This window comes from Vigna angularis, chromosome 9, assembly GCF_016808095.1.
Source record: "Vigna angularis cultivar LongXiaoDou No.4 chromosome 9, ASM1680809v1, whole genome shotgun sequence".
Lineage (NCBI taxonomy): Eukaryota > Viridiplantae > Streptophyta > Magnoliopsida > Fabales > Fabaceae > Vigna > Vigna angularis.
This window is the reverse complement of record NC_068978.1, coordinates 10,398,744-10,409,048: the sequence shown is the minus strand read 5'-3', so window position 1 is coordinate 10,409,048 and position 10,305 is coordinate 10,398,744.

Genomic DNA, 10,305 nt, shown 5'->3' with positions numbered 1-10,305 from the left:
CATAGAGTCTGTTACACATGCCAAGAAAAAACTTTTTAGCTGACAAAGATATATGTGCACGGTTTTTTGCCTCGGTTCTGAGAGCAACCGAGGCCAAAATCCCTTGCTCCAACTAACAATCCTATCTGTAGTCTGACAAAATCTCTATGTAGATCTTTTGGCATCGATTATTCTTAGAACTGATGTCAAAACCCCTCTACTCCAACTGACATTTCTGCTTTGTACTCTAACGTTTGAACTAACATACTTTTTCAAAGGGGGATATGACATCGGTTCTGTAGGGAACCGAGGCTATAGGCCCTTTTCTGACTTTTAAAATAATTAAAATATACCTTTTTTATGTGTTTTGGCATCGACTCTCCTGGCAACCGAGGTATAATATTGTTTGCTTTTTCATGCTCTCAAGTTTCCATTATTGTGTTTATTAAATTTCTTTTATTAATTTTTAATTTTTTTGTATGTTGAATATATGTAATTATGTATGATTGAATGTTTGAATTGATCATTTGAGTGTATGATTGAATATTTGAATATTCCATTGTTATTGGCTTTTCACACTATCAGGTTCTTATATTAATGTTTAAAGTTTACTTTTTAATAGGATCATATAATTTTGTATGATTGAATATCTGTTTGGATGATCATATAATATGTGTACAATTTTGTATGATTGTATGATTTTAAAGTTTACTTTTTTAATTATGCAATGTTATTTTTATAACTTTTTATGTTGAATATGTGATTATTTCAATGCTTATTAATTCTATGATTGAATTGAATTAACCTGAATTTGTTATTAAATGATCAATATAAAAATTATTTTTTGTACTGTAATTTTGTAGAATATTTCAGATTATTTATGTATGGATCGTATGGATCGAAATTGGATTAATTTACCACGCATTAGTGTTGAGTACGAGAGAGGGGCAGAGGAAGTGATGATGAAGTGAAGTTTAGATGTCCTTGTGTGAACTGTTTGAATGGAAGAAAGTTGAATGCAACCCAAATAGGGAACACTTTCTCTATGATGGTTTCCTACGATGCTATACAACATGGATATGACACGGCGAAGAAATACACTTTTCGACTATCTTCCAAACTGAAAATGTTATTGATTCCACCATGGAAGAAAGTCGACCGGATGAAGACAAATTTGAGGACATGATTTGCGATGTTGGTGCAAATTTTTTTTCCAAAGCTCATATGTATGAGACGATGTCGACTGATGCGGAAACACCTTTATATGTTGGTTCAACTAAGTTCACATGGTTGTCAATGGTGTTAAGGCTCATGAATTTGAGGGTGACCAATGGATGGACTGATAAGAGTTTCACAGTATTGCTGACGTTGTTGAATGAAATGTTGCCAGATGGAAATACACTACCCACTCGTAATTATGATGCGAAGAAAATTCTTTGTCCGATGGGTATGGAGTATAAAAGGATACATGCTTGTCCCATGACTACATTTTATATAGGAAATGTTTGAATTTTTAAAAAAGTGTCCAAAATGTGGGTTATCACGATACAAGTAAAAAAAATAGTAGTGAAGATAATGGTCAGATAGAAAAAAATGGATCTGCTTTGAAACTAGTTTGGTACCTTCTAATTGTGCCCAGACTTAAGCGTTTGTTTGCAAATCCAAAAGATGCTAAAAACTTAGATGACATGCAAATGAGAGAAAAATTGACAGGTTGCTTCGTCATCCAATTGATTCAAAGCAATGCAAAAATATTGATCAACAATTCCCCCAATTTGGTCAAGAATGTAGAAATCTTAAGCTTGGTTTGTTGGTTAGAACAATCAGTATCTTCGAGTCGCGCAGCGAAATAAAAACTTACGAAAAGCGTGTTCGGTCAAATTTAAAAATGGTTCCTTTAATTTTCTTATAAGCTTTTTATCGAACAGTTGATGAGCAGAAAATATAAAGAGCGTAGGGAATAGAAAAATCACACAAATGATTTTTATCCTGTTTCGAATCAAAAGATTCTACGTCCAATCGTTAATCATTATGAATAGTGATTAACATTTTCACTAAAAGCAGTTTTACAGATTACAATATAGTGAATGAAATAAGAGTGATAAAACCTTTCTTCGACGAACGAATTGGAAGAAAACTTTTTTCGACAAACGAATCAGAAGCAAGTAGGAAACACTTTCCTTCGACAGACGAACCATAACAGTGCAACAAATATCTTCCTTCAACGAGTAAATGCAATTTTATCTAACGTATACAGTGAATATGTTAAATCATATGTTGAAACGTGTCATCTATAAATAATTTAACATCTTTTGTTATAATACATATTTTCTTAAACGTAGATTAGGAAAAGTTGAGTTAGATATGGCAAAGAAAGTATTGTCTTTGGGATGCTGATAATCTATAGGTAAATATGCTTTCAATAATAAATGACATATTTTTTTTTTTTATAATTTCACAAAACAAATAAGGTGATATATATATCATAGGCTTGCTTGGGAAATGTTGCTTCAAAGTTTCTGAATTAAATTTATTACTAAAGCGCCTATAAGAATATCCATAATGTATATAATTAAATAAATTATTTTTTAATTTTATAATGCAACATAAATGAAAGATATTCATATAAAATTTATGTTCTTACAAGATCAAACGTTCCTTAATATACTTTAGTATTTTAATTTTTTTTACATATTTATATAAATTTTTTGACAATATTAAAATATGTTGTAAACACTTACAAAATCATAAATAAAAAAAGTAAGCTTATTGTGTTTGAGGACTTATCTGTGAGATATTATCAAGTTTCCTATGATACAATAAAAACTTTTAAAATTTTTTAAAAGTTTTAAGATATAAGACTTAGTAAACAACTCTAAAAAGAGTAAATATATCCAAGATAATAAAAGAAGAAGAAGAAAAAGAACAGAATCAAATAGAAGAAAGAAATAAAAGAAATATATATTCCGTAATTTTGGAGGAAGCACTCAACGCCTATTTAAAGGTGGAGGAGAGATTTTGAGAAGAATCAAAACTCATGATTTTACGAAAAACACACCACACATTGTGACTAAAAACAAACAACAACTCTCGTGATACTTACCATTATAACTAGGTTAGATTCTGAGTCTTGTAAAGAAAGGATTGTCCTATTTATAGTATTTTTTTTATTGTACCTTTTACTGTTGATACGAGCAAGGAAAGTCCTACTCGTCATTTAGACTGTACTTTGTGTCTAATACTTGTTTAATCATATTCAGGTACTAATTTTGTATTATGCGAGAATGGTGACCAAGTAAGGATAAAAATAAGCTCATGATGAATGTTATGAATGAAACATGCCAAGAAATCTAGTAGTTGTATACTGCATTGACTCCCTGCCACATCACAAAGTCAACTACTTCTACAATACAATTAACTATATTACTACAATAAAATTACCATCTAACATCTTCATTTAACTATACTAGGATTTCTATATTTCTATCAACATACTTTTCCAATATATATAGATATGTATTAAACAAAACATCACATCTTTATTACGCTGTTACCAATAGCGCATATGTCATCTTCTACATATATATCTAAACAATACAAGTACATTACAATAAAATATTAAATTGACTTTTAAATATTAACGTCAGTTAAATTGTGAGTGTTAGAGTTTGTTTAGTTAAGTCTGTGACACAAAATCTTAAGTTTTTTAAATTTAAAAAATATTTCTAATTTTTTGAACTAATAAATATTTACGTTAGTTTGGTATCATTGGCTTAGCTGGTTCTAATGAAGTTAGATGCTGGTGAAGTTAGTTTAGTCAATCTTAGTGATCATAACACAGTATAAAAGATTAATTTTTATTTTAAAAAATACTTCATTCAACATTAATTTTTAAAACGTTAAATAATTGAATCTATATGGTGAGAGACCAAGTCATTAGTGCAAAAATAGCCTTTAACGTCACGTGTATAATAGTGACATTTTCGTAAATAAAACGTCAAATCCTCCTTTAGACGTCGGCTCCCCAAATCAGACGTCAAATCCTTCTTTAGACGTCGGGCCTCCCAGATCAGACATCAAAAAGGTCTCAAAATATATCATTTTAAGCGTCAATATTAATTTTTTTATGAAATAAACGTCGATGTCCCGTCAAAACCTCTTCCAGAAGTTGTAAAATCAAAATTGAAAGGTCACTTTTGCAAATGTTACACGTCAAACATAGCACGGGTCGACGTCTAATACACATTAGACGTCGAATCCCCTTCCCTAAACGTCAATAAGCTGTGAAAATATCCCAAAAGTAGCACCAGAATGGATTTTTTTACTAATTCGACGTTGGTTCTACAGGGAGGCCGATGTCAAATGTCCTTTTAAACCCCAAACACTCAAAATGCGAGCCTCACTTTCATTCACGTTTTCGTTTGGGTTTTTGCTTTGTTCGCGTTCACTAGTTACGTGTTTTCTCTCTCGCTGCGTTCATCTTCTTCGTCTTCTTTCTCTCGTTCGCCATTAACGTTCAGGTACGTTTTCTTCCACTTTGCACCGTTTAAAATCATTTTGCACCGATTATATTACGTTTTGAACTCTTATCTTTAATTTGTACCGATTAAAAATCGTTTTCATTGGCTTTTGGTGCAATTCTTGAGCTCATTCTAGCACAACTGTGGCAACAATTTTCGAACCGTTATTATGCGCCTTTTTCTCCTCACCTCATAACGGCACCTGTCTACTCCCTCACCTTCACGGCAGCAAAATTTTCTTTTTAAAAAAGCCCACAAATTGACGTATGTTGTTCTTACAACAGACGTCAATTAACGACTAATATAAATACAACAAACATAAATTGACGTCTGTTCAAAGACAATAGACGTCAATTTATGTCTCCCGCTATGACGTCGGACATTTAACAAACGTCAAAAGCCTAAAATAACAGACGTTAAAAGCTATTTTTCTGTTAGTGAGTGGTGGTTGAAAGGATTGGCCAAGTGGTGGCCGAGAGGGTCTAGTGGTGGTCGAGAGTTTCAGGTACTACACATGTTTTTAGAAGGCTGGATTAACCTTAGAGAATTAACAAATCATGGACTCTTCTTCGATCTTCAATATCTTATCTACATTTTCAGCTTTAGTTGCTGGTCTCGGGTGGTTGGGACACCTGCAAGGACACTTTGAAGCTTAAGTTAGTGTTGTGTTGATAGTTTGTTCTCAGACAAGTCATATAGTTTAGAGAAACTCACCTCCATTTACCTTGGGTGTTTGCTTATTTATAGCATTTTTTTATTGGGCTTTTACTTTCAGGTGATTAAGGAGGGCCCAATCATATCTTAATCATGATTTAGATTTTGTTTTGTGTATAATCTCTATTTAATTATGTTAAGTGTTGATTAGTTTCTCAAATAGTTGATTGAGAGAGGCAATGGTGGTATTCATGAGGTTGAGTATGCTTAGAGGCTAAAGGTGTTATAGGCTAAGAGGACCAAGTAGTACATTGATGATATCTTTATATTGAGAGATTGAGTGGTGGTCGAGAAGCCCGAGTAGTGGTCGAGAGGGCCAGGTATTACACTGAGGATCGTTATGTTGAAAGGTCGAGTGATGACTGAGAGGGCCAAGTGGTGGCCAAGAGGGCCGAGAAGGCCAAGTGATGGCCAGAGGGCTGACTGGTGGCCTAGAGGCCCAAATTTCAAAATTTATTTCAAAATGTTGACTCTTTATTGCTCAAGTGTTACATTAGTGTTTGATCAGTGTAGCTTATTGCATCAAGTCACCAAATTTCAAAAAAAATCTATTTCAAAATATTGACTCTTCATTATTTAAGTATCACTCATCACTTAGTCAATAAGATTTTCCCAAGAAATATAATTTTTTCAATATTTTAAACTTAAACTCAAAAAAGACAAAATATTTTAAATTTTAAAAATAAAATTATTTAATAAATAAATTATATTTTAATGAAAACTATGTATGAACTTTCAAAAAGGAATTATTCTAGGTATAACTTTCGTACCATCATGAAGATTTTCTTAAAAATAAAAAATAAAAAATAAAAAGAAAAAAACATAAAAGAATAGATGGACCACACCAAATTCATTCTAAAAATATATCACACACATAGGTAAAAAATACCTATTATGAAAAAATTAAGTAAATTCATAGATGAAAAAAAGTAAACCATACAACATTAATAGAAAACTAAAGCTCAATAATTAAATTTATCAACATATTAACAAATTTATTGTTAACAAATTCGCTCAATATCTACATAAGGCCTTTAAAACTTATTAAAGATTTTTAGAAATCTTGTTTTGAAAGATTTAATATTAACTTATCATGACAAAGTTTTCTTATAGTTTTGAAATGACTTATCATTCTCCTCATAATTAGAATTATCTCATCAAGCATATTAGCTTCTTTAAAGGTTATTTTCAATTCTTTCATAAAACGAGCTTCTTTAATTGCCAAAAAAAATTAGAAGTTGTCTTAGAATTACAATGAGGTAAATCTAAATATTATAAACCTTGTAAATTATTGACAATGGGAGTAACATCCTCCAAAAAAAACATATCAACCAAAGAATCATAATCAACTAACAGACCACCACTCGTAGAAACATATATAATTCTTAATAAAAGATTCATTCATAACTCAAATATTATCATGATTTGGCTTAAATTGTGGTTGAGTACCAATGAATACCATAAGAGAATACACTATAATAAGATAAACTATAGACTCCAACACATGCTCTCCACACAGGATCAACTCCAAATTCCATCATGATATAATTACAAAATATTTATAGCAAAAATAATGTTTAATAATGTACCAGAGAGAGCCGGGCGCCGTACGAAGGACGCCATTGAGGTGACGGGTGCCACCCAAAGGACGCCCATGTCACACCCGTCACAGACAAATGCTCAATCGCCCTAGTCTTGACTGCCCTGATAGGTACGGGTTAAACCTGGACCCCTATAAAATCTCCTACACCAGCAAGTGTCCGACGTCGCACATATGGACGCCCGGGTAGAGGATCGACAGCAGCAAAAGGATCATCCGCCCAACGAAATGCCAAACAACCATATAGAGGAGTGTCCGCCCAAGGTAATGCCGGACGTCCGTGCAGAGGATCATCCGCCCAACTAAATGTCGGATGACCGTGTAGAGGATCGTCCGCCCAAGGTAATGCCGGACGTCCGTGTAGAGGATCATCCGCCCAACTAAATGTCGGATGACCGTGTAGAGGATCGTCCGCCCAAGGTAATGCCCGAGTCGTCCGTAGGGAAGACGAACGCCCATATAACTTGGGCGGACGCCCGAACCACACTGACCGACCAAAATCACTAATTACTGTGGCTCAGATAAATTGACCTGATCTAGAGATAAGTATAAATTAGTGGCTATTGGGCTGATTGGGCCTGACTCAGATAAATTGACCTGATCTAGAGGTAAGTATAAATTAGAAGCTATTGGGTCTATTGGGCCGTGATTAACTTTTCACTAATCCTAAGCCCATAGCAAAAACTATAAATACAGGTTCACGGTGAGTGGTAGGTTAGGTTACATTGAATGCATATTTATTGCTATTCCTTGAGAAAAGCCATTGCTCAAAAACTGAATTTGGCATCGGAGAATCTTTTGTAGGTCTCCACCCCTCCGGATCAAGAGGAAGATCAAAGCTTGGGAAGAAGATCCACCGTTAAGACAAGATCGAAGGAGAATCGGAAGGTTTAGAACCGCACAGTCCCAACACCTCCGAAACATTTGGCGCCCACCGTGGGGCCGTGTGATTCAAAAAACCCAATGGTGACCACGAGAAACATGAGCATGGACGATACCGCAGAGATGATGCGCGTGCTACAACAAAAAATGGACGAGATGCAGCAACGTCACGAAGAAGAGATGGCAGCGGTAAGAGCCGACTGCGAAGCCCGGATAGCCCGGGAGATGGGGCGACTGGACGAGGGAGAACGAGTGAAGGATAAAGGAAAAGGGGTGGAAGGAGAGCGCCCGCCCACAGATACCGAGGGCGATAAGACTTGGAGGCCTTCCGGATCGGAGGCAGAAGAAAGCAAGGTCAAATCTGTGCAGGCGGAGAGCGCTGCAGAGGACGGGCGGATGATAGTCAAGTCGGAGCTTTCGTCCACCTTACTACTTCCATTCACCCAGAACATAATGAACGTCCAAATCTCGGAGCAATTTATGGCTCCGCAGTTCAAAATGTATAACGGGGCAACGGATCCCACGTCCCATATCCAGACATTCTCGAACGCAATGGCGTTCCGAACAGGCAACGACGTCATTTGGTGCCGAGCATTCTCGCTCTCGTTAGAAGACGAAGCACTGGAATGGTTCAACACCCTCCCTCCTAATTCAATAGAAAACTTTACTGGATTGAAACAACTGTTCATCAAACAATTCGCGGCCAGCAGCAATCAAGATCTGACCGTGTTTGAATTAATGACCCTCAAGCAGGGGAAGGACGAAACACTACGGACGTTCATGGATAGGTACCAGAAGACTGTCCGTCGCGTAAAAGGCCTGACCCCCGAACTCGCCCTTCACTATGTCCTGCCGGGCCTAAAGCCGGGACCGTTCAAGGATAGTGTATGCCGGCGTGCTCCTAAAACAATGGAGGAACTGAGGGAGAGGGCAGCTGACGAGATAAGGGTGGAGGAGATGAAACTCTCCTACAAAAAAGAGAATCAAGAAGTTAGGGGAGAAAGGACGGACGGTAGTAAAACCGGTTCGTCGATAAGGAAAACGTTCGGCCTTAGACCCGGGGATCAGAAGAAAGGACCCCGTTTTCAACAGTATACACCTCTGAACGCCTCAAGGGAGAAAATTCTCCGGGAGGCCCTGAATGCAGAGTTGATAACGGAGCACGAAGGACTCCCAACATCAAAGAACGCTGACCGGGGCAAACACTGCTCCTACCACAAAAACATGGGTCACAGCACCGAAGACTGCTGGACCCTCAAGGACAAAATAGAGGAACTCGTTCGGGCGGGAAAGCTCAAGAAATACGTCCGAGACGACCGTCCGCCGCAATCGACCCAACGACCTACACAGAGACCGGCTTACCGTAAGGATAAGCCGCGAAATCCAAAAGTGGAGCGGCCCCGGCAGGAGAGGCGTCCAAGCCGAAGTCGGAGTCGCAGTAGGGAGCGCCCCTTGAGGGGGCATATCAATACCATTTCTGGAGGATTCGCGGGAGGGGGATCATCTTCCTCCGCCCGAAAGCGCCATATACGGGCCCTCCATTCCGTCCATCTGGTCAATAAGCCGCGCCGTTCCATGCCGCCTATCACTTTCTCGGACGACGACTTTCACGCCCCTGATCCCGACCAAGACGACCCAATGGTCATCACGGCAGAAATAGCCCGGTATGGGATAAGCAAAGTTCTGGTTGATCAGGGAAGTTCGGTCAACATCCTTTACTGGAAGACTTTCCTGCAGATGGATATCTCAGAAGATCTGATCGTCCCCTACGATGGCCAGATAGTAGGATTTTCCGGAGAAAAAGTTGACACGAGAGGATACGTGGAGTTGAGGACGACATTGGGGACCGGACGATCTAGCGAGGAGAAGAGGGTCCGGTATCTACTGGTGGAGGCTAACACGTCTTACAACGTACTCCTCGGAAGGCCGTGCTTAAACGCTTTTGGAGCGATCGTCTCTACCCCCCACCTCACGATGAAGTACCCCTCCGAGCAGGGAACTATTTGTACGGTCCGAGCGGACCAGAAGACGGCACGAGAGTGCTACGCGGCGGGGTTGAAGTTGCACGCACGTCCAGTAAAAAGGCGGCCGGCCGGCTCTGAGGTGGCCATGGCAGACCTCGACCCTAGGACGAATACCGAGGACCGCCTGGAACCTATTGGGGAAACCCAGCCTATCTTGATAGGAAGGGAATCCACTCAGACCACCCTCATCGCCAGGGAGCTGAACCCAGAAATGGAAAAGAAGCTGAGGGCACTCCTATGGAAAAACCGGGATCTATTTGCGTGGACGGCAGCGGATATGCCGGGCATCCATCCCTCAGTAATGAACCATAAGCTCTCACTTTTCCAGAACGCTCGCCCCGTAGCCCAGAAGAAGCGGAGAATGGGCGGGGAGAAGCGTAAGGCTGTGGAAGAAGAGGTGGAGAAGTTGAGGAGAGCTGGTTTCGTCCGGACAGTCACTTACACCACATGGCTAGCTAACGTGGTCATGGTGAAGAAGGCCAACGGGAAGTGGCGCATGTGCACTGATTACACGGATCTGAACAAAGCCTGCCCGAAGGATTCACACCCCTTGCCCAGCATTGACGCCCTGGTGGACGGCGCCTCC